The 16941-nt window shown below is 38.4% G+C and overlaps 1 protein-coding gene and 1 long non-coding RNA gene across 4 annotated transcripts in view; one reads left to right on the top strand and one right to left on the bottom strand.

Moving 5' to 3' along the window:
• Window positions 1-817: 817 nt before the first annotated feature.
• On the bottom strand, window positions 818-7750 carry LOC106945314 (uncharacterized). 2 transcript variants are annotated; one of them, XR_001424535.1, is made up of 3 exons: window positions 6346-7750; window positions 3809-4255; window positions 2479-3776 (listed from the first exon to the last, which is right to left on the bottom strand). It is a non-coding gene; the product is annotated as an uncharacterized LOC106945314 (long non-coding RNA). The 2 variants fall into 2 exon arrangements; XR_001424534.1 differs by lacking the exons at window positions 2479-3776; window positions 3809-4255 and adding an exon at window positions 818-1423 and having other exon boundaries at window positions 6346-7737.
• Window positions 7751-15547: 7797 nt separating this feature from the next.
• LOC106945312 (transmembrane protein 200A-like) overlaps window positions 15548-16941 on the top strand; it is a 13629-nt gene continuing 12235 nt past the window's right edge. The window contains exon 1 of one of the 2 annotated variants that reach the window (XM_015028911.1): window positions 15548-15726. The gene's annotated coding sequence lies outside the window, so the exon portion shown is untranslated. Of the gene's footprint in view, window positions 15727-16085; window positions 16776-16941 lie in introns of those variants that run through there. The other variant, XM_015028912.1, reaches the window with a different exon arrangement.

The raw sequence follows: 16941 nt of genomic DNA, 5'->3' as shown, positions 1-16941 counted from the left end.
ATCCGGCATGGCAGGGAGTCAGTTCCTTTATCTTCCAACACGTCACATCGAGCCGAGCCGAGCCGAGCCGAGCCGCGATGCTCGCCGCAGCACGGAGAGCCGAGGAAGGTGCGTGTCAGGACTGTGTGTCTGAGACGGGCTCATCTGGAGGCTATTAGCTGCTGCAGCGACATGCTGGATGTCAGGGAGGTTCAGGAGAGGACTGTCCAGCTGACTCATTTCAGGATTCAAATGAGTCCATGTGTGGGACCGCACGGTCACGGTCAGGGTGGGCCAGTTCAAATGCTGCCAAGCATCATCAGTTTCTCTGATTTTACTTTTATAGGTTTATGTTTGAGTAAAATGATTTTATTCTTTGAACTGCTAACAACATGTCTCTGGTATTCAAAGCAAAAATTTAGTTTTTATTTGCAGAAAATAAAAAATGATCAAAATAACGAAGACGTTTCTTTCAGTCCTCAAATAATGCAAAGAAAACAATTTAGAAACAACAATACTCACGTTTTAACTCAGGAAGAGTTCAGACATCAGTATTTGGTGGAATAAACGGGAGGCTTTATTTTTTTTCCAGAACTGTTTGTACTCTTTTGACCAGGTGAAATAATATTGTAAAAAAAAATATATATATATATATAGTGCAATGTTCAAACTTTCTCTTTACTGCTAAAATCCAAAAATCAAACCGACGCCAAAATAGTTAGATCAGTCACTTTAAATGGGGTGAATATTTATGCACTTATTTCATGTTTTAAACAAAAATTGTCATTTCATAGAAGTTAGTTTTCACTTTGACAATAACAAATACAAAAAACTTTTATTTTCAATGTCATTTATTAACCATGATTCATTTTCTTAAAGCAAGAAAAAGAGTAAATAATTTTTATAGCACACTTATCAGATTTTTATTCTAAAAAATAAAAATCATTATTCCTTGTCCTTTCATGTTATAATTTAACCAACATGATAAAATGTAACAGATTCAGAGTTGTGAATGCTTTTGCAGTGAACATCTTTGTTTATTCTCATTAGACAAGCAATAATAGACGTCCATTAAAGTCTTCTACAGGAGAAAAGATTATATAAGTCCACTTAATTGATGGTTTGTATCAAAGATATAATTTAAATGAGGAAAAAGCTTTTTTTTTTAATCTTCTGCGGTATATATAGCACTTTGAGGCTTATTCTTGTAGGTAGAGGCAGGGAACGGCTTCAAGGTGCGTTACATAACGGCTAACCTTGGGAAGGGGCGGTGTTGTGTTTCAAAATGCTCCGTTTTCATCTCTTCGTCCCGCTGAAAGTGCACATCCTGCAGAGCGTCACTGCTTTGATCACTGTCCGACTTTCTTCTTCTCCTGTCCTGAACTTGCAGCTCCCTCCGTTTTGGATCCGGACTTTATGGCCTGAGGCTCTCGCTGCCCTTTAGCTAAAAGATGATCATGTTATTATTAAGTCTCTTCCAATATATTAATAATCTTCACAATGACGGCTTGACGATCTGATGAAATCTGTCAAAGTGACAGGTGATTTGAATTTAATAAAGTGGATATCATGGTGAGCTGAAACCCTCTAGGAACAAAAGGACTCATTAAATGTTCCTAAAAATAACAGGTAGAGTTTTAATTTAATGTCTGCCCTTTCAAATCAGACACCTACCTGTGAAACCTCCTCTAAATCAAATATCCTAAAAGTTTTTCTAACCACTGATTGAAACACACCAGTCGTCCATCATTTGATTTGACCTTTAAAATATTTCTTTTAGTTTGTCTAAACAAATAAGTGAGACATTTATCCTTGTATTTTGGACAGATAAAACAACTAGTACATGCAAAAATTCTCATTTCTGTTGAAGATTTAGCAGCTTTTTCTGTGGACTTTTTGTCATATTTTGGTACAAACGTTCGACTGATCCTGCTTCATTTGCGCCCTCAAGAGTTCAGGCATAAACTGTAAAAAGACCTGTGTTCATTTATTATGTTCCACCATTAAATCACACTAAATGTTTCCTGTTTGAGGTCATTTAGTATCAAACTTCTTTCAGTTTATTAAACACTGGAAGGATAAAGACGGGAGCATTTTACTGGAGGACAAGTTTTCATCGCTTTCTTCAAATTTAAAAGTTTACCTAAGGTTGAAATTTCTAAAAGGCCTGGTGATTAAAACGTTTGAGTTGAGCCGAGTACAGTCTGTTTTTGAAACTCAAACACATGACTTCCTTGTGTGACGACATGGAGAAAATCTAATTAAGCTAGTAGATTTAGCCTTGATTTGAGGTTGGTAAGAGTCCTTATCTAGGAAAACAAATCTTGTAGGATAAAAGCTTCAATATCGGCACGATATACGTTTATTCTAACTCTCCCAGTGGAAAAAGACATTTTAACTTAAAATATGCAAAACATGTTTTGCAAATTATTTCACTTACAACTAGTGCTGCTCCTGTTTCTTGCTGAGAAGTTACTTGTAAGTTTCCCCCCCCCCTTATTTCAAGTGTGCTAAAATATTTCTACTTGAAACTAGACCAAAAATACTTGATGAGATTTTATGTTTTTTGCAGAGTGGTAAGCCTCAAGCAAGGACAATTAATAGAAATGTAACAGATTTTAAGAATCTGTCTAATTGAAATGACAAAAATTAGGAGGAACTTTCATTTTGTTTCGTGGTATTTGTGCTGTTGATCTTTTCCAAAGGAAATTATGTTCCTGCCACCTAAATCATCAAATGCCCACCCACAGCTGACAGAACTTGATAACATCGAGCTCAGGAAGGAAAATGTCTTGAAAGGGTCATTTATTTTATCCTGAGGGTTTGACTCCAAATATCCTTCCATAGCCTCTGTCTGCGTTGAGACCTGCAGAGCTGAAAAACCGACACATCCCAGGATCGATTGGACGGTTTGTTTCTGCAATCTATTCTTGGTGTTTCAGGTTTACTGGAAGGTTGGCAAACATTTCCTTTAAGACGGATGTGTGAGGCTCATCTCATGAAATTCGCCTCTGCTCCAGAAAGTTTCACAGCTAAATCTGAGTCTCATCTGCAGACTGATTCCACAAGAACAGGGTCTGAAGTTCAGGTCCCAAAATGTCAACGCCGAGTTTATAATTTGATGTTATTCATATGAGCTGCCAGGACAGTCAGACATGCATTACTATTAGCGGTCCAGCTTGAATAAAGCCGCTTTCTGATTGACCGTCCCGCTTCATTTACTGACCAGGACCAGTTTCCATTCACACCTCGGGTGTAATTGGGGACAGATTCTGCATAAATTTACAGAGGAAATTAATAGGAAATTAGCAAAGCAGGTAAGTGAAGCTGGTCGACCTCAAGAAAAAAAAAACCCAACAAACTGGAGCTGCTACCGCTGCAAAAATCTGAAAATACAGAAAAATACCTTCCTTGCACTTCTACAGTTTTGATATGTTCAATGCAAACACTTTACAATAATCCAGATCCTTATAAAATATATAAACTTCATTTCACATTTTGTGATTTACCACTGCTATGTATTTTGATGGTATTTTTCACCAACACAATGTTGTGACAATGAAAATTAAAAATGATTGGATCTTTTTACAAATGCAAAACTGAAAAGTGTGGTGTGCATTTATTTTTAGTTTGCCCCAAGCCAGTACTCTGTAGAACAATGCTCTCCTGTAATTACAGCTTCAAGTCTTTTGGGCTGGCTTTGCACATCTAGCCTGGTATTTCACATGGTAAATCAAGACATTAAAGGTAATTATGAACTTGTGAAGGAAGTCTGGAAGTAAAACACATCACAGTCCCTGCACTCATGGTTCTGACTACACATTCAAACAGACTTCTCTACAGGTGTTGCTCAACAAAAATCCTTTCCCTGCTCTTTGATCTTTTATTCTTCAGCTGGATTTATGCTAAGATTAAATTACACACAGGTAGATTTTACTTTGGGTTGTTTTATTTTGAGTCTTTATGTAAAAAGCATGACAAATGTTTCTAAAATTTGACAACTATCCACTATCCCGTGTCTCTGTCCCACATAAATCCTACTAAATACATCAAAGTTTGTGGCTTTAATGTGACAAAACATGGAAAAGGTCCAGATTGACTGTGTTTGGGCCAATATTCCTGCCTTGTTGCTGTTTTCTCTTTTATTTCTCCTGTTCCTAAGCTGCACATAACCTTGTGAGTCACAGCGTGATCTGCTGCCGGCTCTCATAACATCAAGAGCGGTTCTGGCTGGACGACTCGTCTAACGCTCCGTCCAGCGACGAGATTTATCTGCCTTTAAGGAAACAAAAGCAGAAGGTTTGACAGAACTTTACAACGGTTTTGAGTGACTCATCGTTTATTTATAGGTTGAACATATTTGCTATGAGAGGGGGAAAAAACTCTTTGAACAGCTCAAGCTTGAACAAATCTATATTTTGTATAACTTTCTTGCTGAAGCAGCGTTTATGTAGAGATTTTTGAGGGCATTTCAGGCTGTTCTTTGGATCCTGGCTGCCTTTTGTTCTCTTCTTTCTCATGGTCATCCTACACTGTCGAGGCAAAGATTTCTGCAAGGCCAATCCATGAATGCATTTTTATTAAATCTCCACTTTTTTTAAGGATGTTTTTGGGCTGAAAAGTGAAGCCTTTATGGTTTACATTCTACATCAAGATGCTGCTGTTTTAAATCAAACTTTGACGGTACCTTATACTTTATTTCTTTTCTTCAATAACTCTGGAAATTACTTTTCCTTCCACCGTTTTGTTTTAGTTACCCAAGATAATTACTGAAGAAGTCCCTGGTAGTGGTTTTCCCAATATCAAAATAACACTGATTAGATCTCAGTCGTGCTCTCTGGTGTTATTTCTGCTCATGATCCATTTCCTTTATTAGTCTCTCAATTTATGGCCGAAGCAGATCACTTGAATGTCATCCAAATGCTCCTGCATTAATATATTGTTGCTCATTTTGCTCTGCAGAGGAGAGGGAAATTTACTAACCTGAGCGGACAGTTGGGATTATCAGATACCCTTCCAGGAGAAAAGGTTAATTTCCCCAAATACACCTAATAACTCCAAGCCCTGCATAAGCTCAGTTCATTTGGGAAATGGTGATTAAGACATTAGCATATGAAGAGACGAATGACCTCAAAGAACCCTGCAGGATAAAAGCCGTCAAAAGTGGCTGTGGTATCGACCGAAAGATGAAATACTGATTGGAAACACATTTTTTAACCCGAGTTAATAACTGAGATAAGTGATTAAGTTGGCCAAATATTCCTCTGTGTCTGATCCAGGCATTTCCATTCGGTGGGATGAACTGTTGAATTATCTGTCATGTAAAAAATGACAGCATATTTGACTTTGCAAAGTCAAAATAAAGTAACAGATTCCCTTTATCTGTGCACTCGCATCCATCTTGTGCTTCTGTAGCTGTCAGTTCCTCTGGTGACTCACTGAAGCCTTTCAAAATGATTAAACAGCTTATTCTGGGACAAACAAAACAGTTCGGGGAGTTTTTTGGTCTCCCGTCGCACGATTTAGTCTCCAAAACCACCACTGGCATAACTGTGGGTAAGCCATATGTGCTGCGCAACACGAGATGGAGACAGGATAAGCTAGCCCTAAACCCCAAGTTTAAACTGTTCATTTAATAAAACAAACATCACTGTTTGTTTTTAGGATTTAATCTGTGTTGCTCTCATTAGCTCTAAATCAACAAACTGCTCACAAAAGTCAACTACAAAACTTTCTGCAATTTAAAACTTCAGCTAAAAAGAACTGTTTTTAAATTATCAAATGCATGTTTGGAAGCTTAGCCCATAACCTAGCAACCTCAGCCTGTTACCAAGCTGGGTTCCAGCACTTTTGGTCAGCTGGTTTTATCTCTGTATTTGCAGTACAAATACTGTACTGCAAATACAGTATTTGCAGTACAGTAGGGGAGGTGGGGGGGGAAACAAGTGTTGTTGACTTATCATCCAGAAACCACTTGCTGGATTCTTACTGATTGTGCAGGAGGCTCTACTTCTGCTTTCTAACCACGTACAGTTGTATAATTGCGCATCTGTTTGCAGCTATTTTCATGGAAACATTGAGTTACGGGGCGTGGCCAGCAGCAGCTTATTTGCATTTAAAGCGACAAGAGGTCCTGAAACAGCTCTGAACGGTTCTGAACGGAGCAGAATAAAATCTCATTATCAAATAATTTTTTTTGTCCAAAAAATATAATGAACGTCTTTTGTGTAGCCCATAGCTCTGTCCTAACTTCAAGGAAGCATAACCTTTAAAATTATGGCTCCAGATTTTCATTTCATTAACCCTTTCAGCTGATCTGAGCCATGATTTCATAACTGAAGGTCACATTTCTTCCACTTGACTTACCTGCTCAGGTAAAGTGTGGCTGCTGCCGTATCCGTAGCAACCCTCAACCCCAACCCGGCTGATCCCTCCTCGGACGAGCGCATTAGCATGCATGAACAAAGTCCGGGGCTCGCCCCTGATTGGCCGTGCCAGGGGCTCGTGGCTGCAGAAGCCCCAGCTGGCCGCGCGCTGCCCTGCCGTCAAGCTCGCGCCTGCTGTATTCCGCATGGCTGGCCTTGTCCTCGAGCGCCCAGCTTACACGCTCCTGTGTAGCGACTGTCGGTGCCAGCGCGTCTCACTGCAGCACAGGAACCGATGGCTGCCTTTCTGTGACTGCCGCCGCCGCAGCCAGCAGCAGAACCTCAAAAAAAAAAAAATGATGAACCTCATTGTTTCTTTTATTGTTTGCCATTTTCGCTGCAGAAAGCTACGTTTGGCAACCCTTCACCTGTCACATTTGCCCTCTCGTTTGATTCTCCGCCGCCTCTGTCCCAGCCCTCTGGCCCAGATAAAAAGAAACCTCTTCTAAGGTGTTTGGTGAGGCATTATAAAACAGTTGCCATGGATACCCAGTGTGAATAGGCTCCACATACAAGCAGGAGGATGGGAAATGACAGATGCAATATTTCACATTTCAGAAATTCCTCTTCCTCTCATCTGCACACAGGCTGCTGTGTGCAGATGGAGACCATGGAAACGGGTCAGCTGCGTTTCTTCTGTGGTTTCATTTAGGCAGCTGGGATTCTGGGTTGGGGGGCATATTTGCTTTCTTGCTCCAAAGAGGTGGGCTGAACGATGTTTTCCACCTCATTTGGTTTTTGTTGTTTCCCCCCAGAAGAGATGACCTATATTATCTGGGACGGGAGATCAAAGAAGGCTTGCTCACTGATCCCATGAAGCTTGCATCTTACAAGCTCCCCCTCCTGAATTAGTCCTGATTGCACAACAGCTCCTCTGCAAAATGTGGCCATGAGGCTGAAACAGGGCGAAAACAGTTTCCGCTGCAGCTGCTCGTCTTACAAGATTCATGATCCAGCAGTTCAGGAGCGCTGAGGCTTTTGATGTCTAGTGTTGTTGTTAATCTTTCCTTAAGGTTTTGTCCCAACCTGGTCTCTGTAGCGAAGCAAACAAGCCTTTGATATGAACTTTCACCTTCTTTAGGACCACAGATTTAGTTAAAGCAAACGCCATTGGTTTCTCTTTTGCAACTAATGGATAAAAGTTGTTAAATAATTAATAAACAACCATAAATTTAAATACTAATCAAATGTGTCAAATCTGACTCTGAAGTTATTATGGAAGTGAATGCATCAGATGATGATGAAATGGCAGCAACCTAACATGGTGGAACCTCAGAACACCTGGTTTGAATTGATGGCTGATTAACAGGTGAATTAAATTTGTTAAAACAGGTAAATGTCTTGAAATGCAAGTATTTTTAGTTGACAAACTAAATATTTAATTAGCAAGCTAAGTAGCTTTCCAGCTAAATATTTGGTTTGGAGTTAATTATTTAGTTTGCTAACTAAATATTTAGTTTGGCCTCAAATACCAAGTTTGTAAGCTAAGTAAAAATAAAAATAGTTTTATTACTCTATGACAGGTTAAATAATCCAAATCATTGTAGTACATTTTTGTACTACAAACAGAACCCATAAAATATTTTTCTATCATCATAAATCATTTTATTTATACTCTATTTTACTGAGTCTATTCTTGTACAGTGCAAACTACTTCCAGGGATGAGATTTGCTGTTTTTCTGTAAATTTACTCGCCTTCCAGATGAACAAAAGCAGATAGAAAACAACCTCAGCGCAAAAACATAGTTTGCAAACAAGAAGAATTGTTTTAAATTGCGTCTGTCATCATTTTCTTGCTCTTCAACCAGCAAAGTTATTACAACTGGGTTAAGTTGAATTAAAAAATTACTTGCATGTACTTCAAAATAGCATTACTGAAGTAGAAGTTAAGACAATAGTGCAATAAGGAAGTTTGCTGTTGTTTTTTCCACAAATGCTAAGTAATTTGTTGCCTTTGTTGAATTTGCTGATTATTTTTGTTTCACATCTTTTATATAATCATTAGTGAGCAAATATACTAAATCAGATTCCCAGCTCATTGCATTTTCACCTGAAATGTTAATCTCTCTTTATTTTAAATAAACACTTAATGGTAGTTAATATGCAGAGATGTAAATAAACCTTCTTTGTCAGTGATGGTAAATGCCCAGTGGAAAGAGGAAAAGACATGCTGGTTATGATAGATTACGAAACTGAACATTAATAATTTAAGTTAGGCTTAACATCCCTAAAAGATTAAACTCCTGCCTGCTGTTAAATTTGCAACATTTATTATGTAACATTTCAGTTTTAGACTTTTGTCTGGAAAAAACATTACAATGTTGCATATTGTGAAATAACTCACGATTCAAGATTATTGAATTTAAAAAGCAATGTTTAGACAACTTGTCTCTTATTAAATCAACTTTATGAGCTTTAATTTCTGAGTTAAGACTAATACTTGTTGACTTAAATTGCATTTTTAAGGCAGCAGGTGGACTTTCATTTTCAAGTTAAACCACCTTCAGATGTTTTACAGTGTGATAACCTGTCCAGGACTTTTATTGAAAGTTTATCCTCCTCTCAGTTCATTTTCCACCAGATAAATATGTAATTTTATTTATTTATTTATTTATTTATTTATTTATTTATTTATAACAGACAAAAGTAAAAGCAAGAAAGAAGAAAAAGAAAATAAAAGTTAAAACAAATGATCATGGCCAAGTGACATGTAATTTTATATTATCTGGTCGAAAAGGAGCAGGTAGAAGATACAAGATCTTATAATGTCTTTCCCCTTTCATACTTAACTTATAATCAATTAAATGTCAAAACGCCAGAAAGACATAACTTATTTCCACTTTACATGACATTTAAATCTCACATTCTCATCTTTAGATGTACAAATATTAAAACACTTTTTATATCATCAATAGCATTTATGGACTTTGAAATACTCATCTTATTAGAACATATTTCCCAACAAGCTCCTTTTTAAACAGTTTTTTAAGTTGGTTCATATTTGTACTTTAACTCCTCATTCAATCCATTCCATGCATCTACTCCACACACCGATAAATAAAAACTCTAAGAATCCCTATGAATCTTTCTGTCTCCAAAGTTTTTACCTACCTAAAAGAAAAGTTTTGGATTTTCACCTACTTTACTCATGATTCCCCATTTGTGTTACAAGCCCATGATATGTGAGCCCAAGCTGGCCTCTATTCGTGTTTGTTTCCTCGCTCCCCCATTTATCAGCCATTTATACTGGAGGGACTGGAACAAGGTCACTACGGGGGGCTGGCTACCTGCTGGGACCAGATATTTACCCACCACTCTCCTCTCCCACCTCCCTGATCTTTTCTCCTCCATAACTCAACTCCAGACGCTCCTCTGTCTGCTGCAAGCCTTCGCGACGCTCCACAAGTTGTCAGAGACGCATGGCTGCTGAACTTAGCAGCGGATGGACCAGAAAAATGCCCATATGTCTGCATGGCCTGTATCAGTCGCAGCTTCGTCACGCTTCTCATTAGCCTCCACCAGAACCAGCAGACCGACCCAAAGGCTCGTTCATCAAGAGTGCCGTCTCCCAGCAGAACCCGACCAGACAGTAACTGTTGTTCTGGAAAGTTTTTACTGTGATTTATGTTGATTGCAACTTTGAGATGCAATAGTGATACCGAAACAGTTTTCAGATGAAGTTCAACAGATGTATACTTTTTGATTGTGTTTTTTTTTGTTTGTTTTTTGAAGTTCAGTAAAAAAGAACTTTAGCCTTTTAAAATAAAACACTGATTTTGTCCCACAACATCCACAAAATGCTAGTTCTCTTATAGAGCTGGACAATTTAAGTCGCTATAGACAAATGATCAATAATAATAGATAAATTGAATAGAATTTCCAACAAATTTATTCCAAATAAAACTTAACTTATTTTATCTAGATTAACTTACCCCAAAAATTATCTGGAAAAACGTAATGAGGAGGATAGAGTACCAAAAAATTATACTCAAGAGTAAAAAAGTATTTGGTAAAAAGCCTTCTCAAGTACTGAGTAACTGATCAAAACATTAGTGATTTAATTTTTTTTAAATTACACAAACGGACCAAAATATAAAGTTATGTGGGAATATGGTATTTTAAAGACCAAAATGCAAATAATTGATATAAATAACATGATTGCAAAAAAAACTCAAAATATTTTTTTTTTCCAAATCAGTTTCTTTCAATAAAAAAACTAAAGCAATTTTAACAAAAATGTTAGGTGTGTGTCTGTGTCTTGTGAAGTTTTGGTTTGTTTTTCATTCATGAATTACGCTGCAGTGTGTAGAAAATCCAGAAATGTTACTAAAGTAATAATACTTGATAATAAAATCACTCAAGCAAAAATTAAGAAGTAGAAATACTCCTAAAAGTATTTTTCCCCAAAAATTACTCAAGTAGATGTAACTACACAGCTGTGAATGTGGAAAGCATCAGCGCTCGGCTTCTACCTCTACCCTGTAACTCTGTGTCCAGGTGTTCGCCTTCCCTGGAGAAAATCCTGATTTCTTTTGTACTTAGAAACACTGTATGATGGCAGCTGGATCCATCAGGCAGTGATTGTGCATCTAAGCAGACAAAAGACAGATCCTCACTCCACTTTCAGCCTAATTGATGAGCCATCATCTCTGCCAGTGACTGAATCTTCATCTGTGACGCAATCGGAAGGGAGCCAGAGCTTTTCATCTGCAGAGCCCTCTGACTCCTGCACCAACTTAAGCAGTAATGATGACAACTTCTCCTGCAGGAAGTTGATCTCTCGCTGAGGCCCTGTCTCAAGTTCCCAATTAGCTCACACGAAGCCCCTGCAGCTTCTGAAAAAGCTTTGGCTGGACTAACATTGTTTCTAAGCGTCTTTTTGCCCACAAAACCGAATTAGAGAACAAATTGAATGTCTTCCTCAGTAACAAAGGCGGCCGGGTTCCAGCTGGAGAATCACAGGAACTATTTTTGACGCTGCATGTATGTGAACCTGACTCTGCTGAGATCTCCCGGATGTGGGAGCGATGATCTGTTTTATTTCGATGAGAAAGCCGTTACTGGAGCGAGCGCATTATCCACAGCAGGCCGGACGGCAGAGCGGCGTCTTAAATAACCGTGACAGACATGATGTGATCACCGAGGACTAAATTGAATTATTGAGTCGCTGCTGCCGCCCGAATGGGAGTGTCCCTCCTGAAAGCAAAGATGAACACTTCCAGAAGGCTGTGGCATAATCAAAGCACAGTTTTTCTTCTCTCTCTTCCCTCTCTTTCTCATATTACATTTTTTAATTCTTCCATTGCAGTGAACCTCCTCTAATTTATCTCTGCGCTCAAAATGAGTTTAATTATCTGGGGACGTCTTGATAAGATGTGATTAAGTACATGAGGGTAAAGTCGTAAGGCAAGTTAGAAGAAACCTTTTTAGTTTCTCCAAGAGTGTGGAATGTAGGGCATCCAAATTATATTCCTCCCAAAACTGTTCAATACCAATAACCTTAATATGCCCTGCCTTGGCATTAATATTACAAAGTATTACCCAGTTTTTGGCTCAAAGCACCATCAATAAATCTCCTATAAAGGAGCTGGTATTTCAGAACATGGAGAACTTCCTCCCAACTCTCTCTTTTTGTCACTTGTATTGTGATTTTAATCTCAGATTTCTACAATGGTATATTAGGGCCATTGTAGATAGAAAAAAGACGAGTAAACTTCAGCCAAAAGCTCAGAAATTTTTAGATTGTCAGAAATTTTCTAGAAAAAAAGTAACTGAAGTTCCAAAAGTGGAACATTCCAGAGAGAATGTCAGAAATTTTATACTTTGTGGGAAAATGTGGAAATTTCTGAGTTTCAAAAGTAAAACATTACACTTTTTTCAAGAAAATTTCTGAGACCAATCTCAACATTTCAGTTTTTTCTAGTAAATTTTCAACTTTTGGACCTCTGAAATCTCAGAGTTTTTGGCAGATATTTACTCCTGTTTTTTCTATCCACAACAACAATAATGCAGCTTTGCCTAAATCTTTTTGTCTCAGAACTCGAAATCTGTTTCAGTTTATGTCAAAATCCAAATAAATAACCAAACTTTATATTTTTAACATAGAAGAATAGTAGCATAACTATTGAGTTTGGTACGTAATTACAACAGAAATACTGTGTGCAGTTAATAAAAATCTGAGTTCGCCATCCAAAGGAATGTGTAACTGAGTAGGATCATTTTTAAATGATGTACAAAATTTGCATGTATATTTCTGCATTAAAAACAACAGATTATACATCTTAGATGATCCACCAGTATCTGAGTATTTTCTCAGACTCATTATCTATCTTCTCACATGCTTTATGTAAATAAAATCCACTGCCTTTCTTGCTTTGTATATCCTAGAAACACACTTTTCGGTGCATTTGTTTGAAGTAAACAGGGGTTTTAAGTCTTCCTCAGAAGCCCAGATTTGTGCGTGCGTCTCTGTGTCTTCCTAAACTGCACAAGCTTACTGAAAGCTGACCTTTATTGTACTGGTTAACATCAGGGATTAAAGACGGCTCTTTAAAACCCCTCTGGATTATTTCCCGTCTCACTGTATGCTTTGAATCCCTGACCATGGGCCGTGCAGACTGGAGTTTTTCTCTTCTCCTTCCACTAATTTATGGCGTAAACAAAACACATTTCTGGGTCATAAAATTCTCTGTGAAGTCTCTGGAGCATCAGCTCTGAGCTTTGTTATGCACGCTTCCCCAGCCCAGTGCATGGCTGCTTTTTCTTCAGTTTCACTAAGTGAAACCCATCTGGACTCTGTCATATTTCATTCGGTGAGGCAGGACAGAGCATTCAAACAATTACGTTCATGTAACCCATGTGGGAAAGGTAAAGGAAGAAGAAGAAGCAGTTAACATGAGTTGATGGATGTGGTGTGTTTAGATTTGCTCGGTTTCACTGGGTCCAATTTGGAGCCCAGAGCATGGCAATTTAATACCTGCATTGTCTGTTTTATACATCCTTCGGAGAAAAGTATATGCAAATATTGCCCTTGCTTTGCAATTTATCAAAATAATTCCCAAGATGTTCTGCAGAAGCAGTAGACTGCACCATCTGCACTCTGAAGGATTTTTAGATGCACTTTATGTATTTATAGATTGTGTTCTCCATTCCTAAGCAATCTTTGCGTTATAGGAGGTTTGATGCTTGTTACTTTATTTTAGCTTGTCTTGAAAATGTGTCTATTTCCTTTATTCCTTATTTGTTGTAGAAGTAGTACTTTTCTCTTGCTAAATGTCTCCATGTGTTAAAAAATCTTAACATAGACTCTGCATATGTATTCAGTCCTATTTTGAACTTGTAGCATTGAAGTTTTTTTGCTATTTTAAATCTGCTCAGTTCGTGAAGGTAAACTAGAAAAAAAAATCAAGCCAAAGACTTCAGTTTTCTTTTACTATTGGATACTGGAAACCCTTTCAATCCTCTGAACCAAAGTTTTATTGATGATAGTCTAAATTTGAAACTGAATGTTTAATTTTTGTTAAAGTTTGAGAAATGGTTGTAGATTTTGCATTCTCATGAAAGAAAAAATATATTTTTTGTCTTAAGTCATTTTAGCAATTTATTTTAGTCTGAGCTTTAGTCATTTAAAAGGCTTTGGATGTATAAATTGTAACACTGAATATATTTACTGATATCAAATAAATCTACCTCATTCAAAAATATGCCAGCCTGTTTTCTGTGATTGAACTAAAGATGTGGAAACTTGTCATTTTTTAATTTTTGATCAATAGAATTTGACTTAAATGCCATCACAACCCAGATTTAGATCCCGGACGAGCCCCCAATTTATCATGACCCAGCAGATTGGTCATGGCAAAACAACCCACTGAGACGTATATTTAAAGACAATAAACTACTATTTATTTACTAAATGAAATGAAGAAATGTTTCTTTAATTGCCTCAGAATGTAAGCAGTTTTAAAAATCAAGTCCTGAGATTCTGGATGAAGGGTGGTCAGCTCATGATCAAGAGTGAAATTTCCAAAGTCACTAATAACTAGAGAAGTCTCTGTTGGTCTATTTTTTCACAACAGGTCCAAAGTGAGTGCAACCATCTGCCAGGATATGTTGGAGGACTTCTGGCTGACAGTCTTCATGGAAATGCTGATTTTATTTACCATCAGGTAAAGATGGAGATCAGAGACGCCAAAGCCAACATGATGAGATAAACGACACTTTTGAAGCAACTGTGGCTTCCTCACCAGAGCCAGGTTGATCACTGTCAAGCCTCATCATGTCAATACTCAGTGCATATACTGTACAGTACATATAAACTATGCATCCTTGTTCTACCACACTTTTTCCTTCTACTAAACTTTCTATTATATTGCTCAGACAGAGCATTGTGTGAACAACCAGTTTTCTTTTACTTGTGAAGTGATTTATACTGAAAAGTGGTTTGGTCACCTTGTTAGGTGACTTATAAGATTAATGAGTCAGGTTCCTCAGTTATGACCGCTCCTGACTCACTGTCCTTGTGGAAGGTATCTATGAATGTCTGCAAGATTCCTGTCTAGTCAGCAGTCTTTCTGATTGTGTAGGCAATAACATTAAATCCAAAATACCAATAATATTGATACAAGATAGTGTTGGATTAATACTGGCATGGTGAAATCAATACTTTAGTTTCAGATTCCCTCTTTAAGTACTTAGACACTTAAAACCTTTGTCCAAATTCTGTAGTTTGAGCAAAATAATTGAAAGGAAAAACCACAAAAATATCTAAAGATCAGAATTTTTATGATACAGCAGCAAAAATCAGTATTGGTATCAGCGATACAAGCCCTTTATTGGATCAATACCACAATATTTAATATTTTGACAGGTCTTATGTTATATTCTAATTTTCTAAAAGACTAAATAGGTTTGTTATCAACTGTAAGCTTTGATCATCAAAATTTAATGAGAGAAAAATTTAAATATTTTACTAATTCTTTCCGTTTTTATAAGATTTTAATTGAAGTAGATGGAATTGTGGAGCAGAAATTATATACACTTCTATCCGTCTCTAGTGGTCGCCTGGTGAATTAGGTCTTTCATTATTCCTGAAGCAGGTAGCATACAGTATGATAACACTTCTCATTTTTCACCTCCTCTAATAATCACCACCAATAGAAACGCGCCTGGCCCGCCCCTGTCGGCTCTATTGTGAATCCGCGTTGAGCTGTAAAAAGCCCCACTCTTCCTCCAGCCTTGGCACCGGAGCGCGGCGCACTACGACCGAACACAGCCGAACCAGGAGCGCGCCATGAAGACCCGAGATTATCCATACTATTTCTGGTAAGAAATGCTATTTCACCGATTTTAACTCGTTTTTCTTTTGAAAACCACCATTTCTTCCTTACGCGGGTTTGCATCCAGATGATCCCCCAGTGCGCCTGTTTAACACAAGAGTCAGGAGTCTTTTGATTGGCTTGACATGAGAGCTTGGTTTAGTTGGAGAATATTCTGGATAAATCAGACTTTTAATTACCAATGGGCTTGATTTCCCTTTACTTTTATTCCAGGAACTAAAATTGGAGCTTTTTTTTTTTTTTTTTTTTTGCATAGTTGATGGGTGTATTTCTGTTTCTCCGTGCGTCAGATGTGAGGCGCACATATAAAATTTATTTTTAACAAGTTGGAGAACAAAAGCAGGGGGGAAAATTCATCATGAGGAGCCGTATTGTGACCACACAGCGCTGAGGTTTGTGAGCGCATGGGCTTCGTCAGGCCGTGACAGAGGTGTACGGATGTTTGTCATTTATCTTCACCTTGCCAGCCCCCCTCCTACCGCCGTCCCCCTCCCCCAGCCAGCCCGGTGTCGGCTCTGGACATTTTCAGGGGCCACCTCCAGCTTCCACGGCCACGGCGGCTCATGTTTTCTTCGCAGGATTTTCTCCCAACAGAAGGGAAACAGATGCGTCGTAATATCAACAGACGGTTACTCATGCAACATTGCGCAAAAAATGTAAGAAAGAGTGGGGGGTGGGGGGGAATATGCGCCCCCGCAGATTGGACAGACTGAGCGTTTTTATCTGCCTTCTCCGTCCTGCCAGACGAGCTGTTTGCCGTGGCAGCCAAACCAAACGGAGGAGCCATCAGCAGCTTCCTGTTCAGCACCGCAGACAGAGACATAATCCGACTTGTTCACACCCACCTCTGGTCCACGTTGTTCCGATGCCCTTCTCTCTCCAAGCGGAGACTGGGGTCCGCCCACGCCCCTGTCGGTGTTAGTGCAGCCTCACTTGCTCTCGCCCGGGAGGCATTTGAGTGCTTGCTGGTCGTGAAGCAAAGAGAAGATCGCTATAAACCTGCCGATGAGTACCGGAGCGCTGTTTGCTTAGCAGGTGAGCAGAACTCGGTTTTCCACATCCTGGAGAAATTACCTCAGTCTTTTTCTTTTTTTTTTTCTTTTTTTTTTTCAGAGAATATTTCAAAGCCTCTGTAGCTTATTTTAAAATTGGAGACGGGTGGGGGGGGGGGGGAGACTGTAAAATTGTAGGATTAAAAAAA

Source organism: Poecilia latipinna, unplaced genomic scaffold, assembly GCF_001443285.1.
Source record: "Poecilia latipinna isolate Pla-1442-1.1 unplaced genomic scaffold, P_latipinna-1.0 Scaffold139, whole genome shotgun sequence".
Lineage (NCBI taxonomy): Eukaryota > Metazoa > Chordata > Actinopteri > Cyprinodontiformes > Poeciliidae > Poecilia > Poecilia latipinna.
Note: the sequence above shows the minus strand (reverse complement) of the source record. Positions and strands in the feature narration are given on the sequence as shown.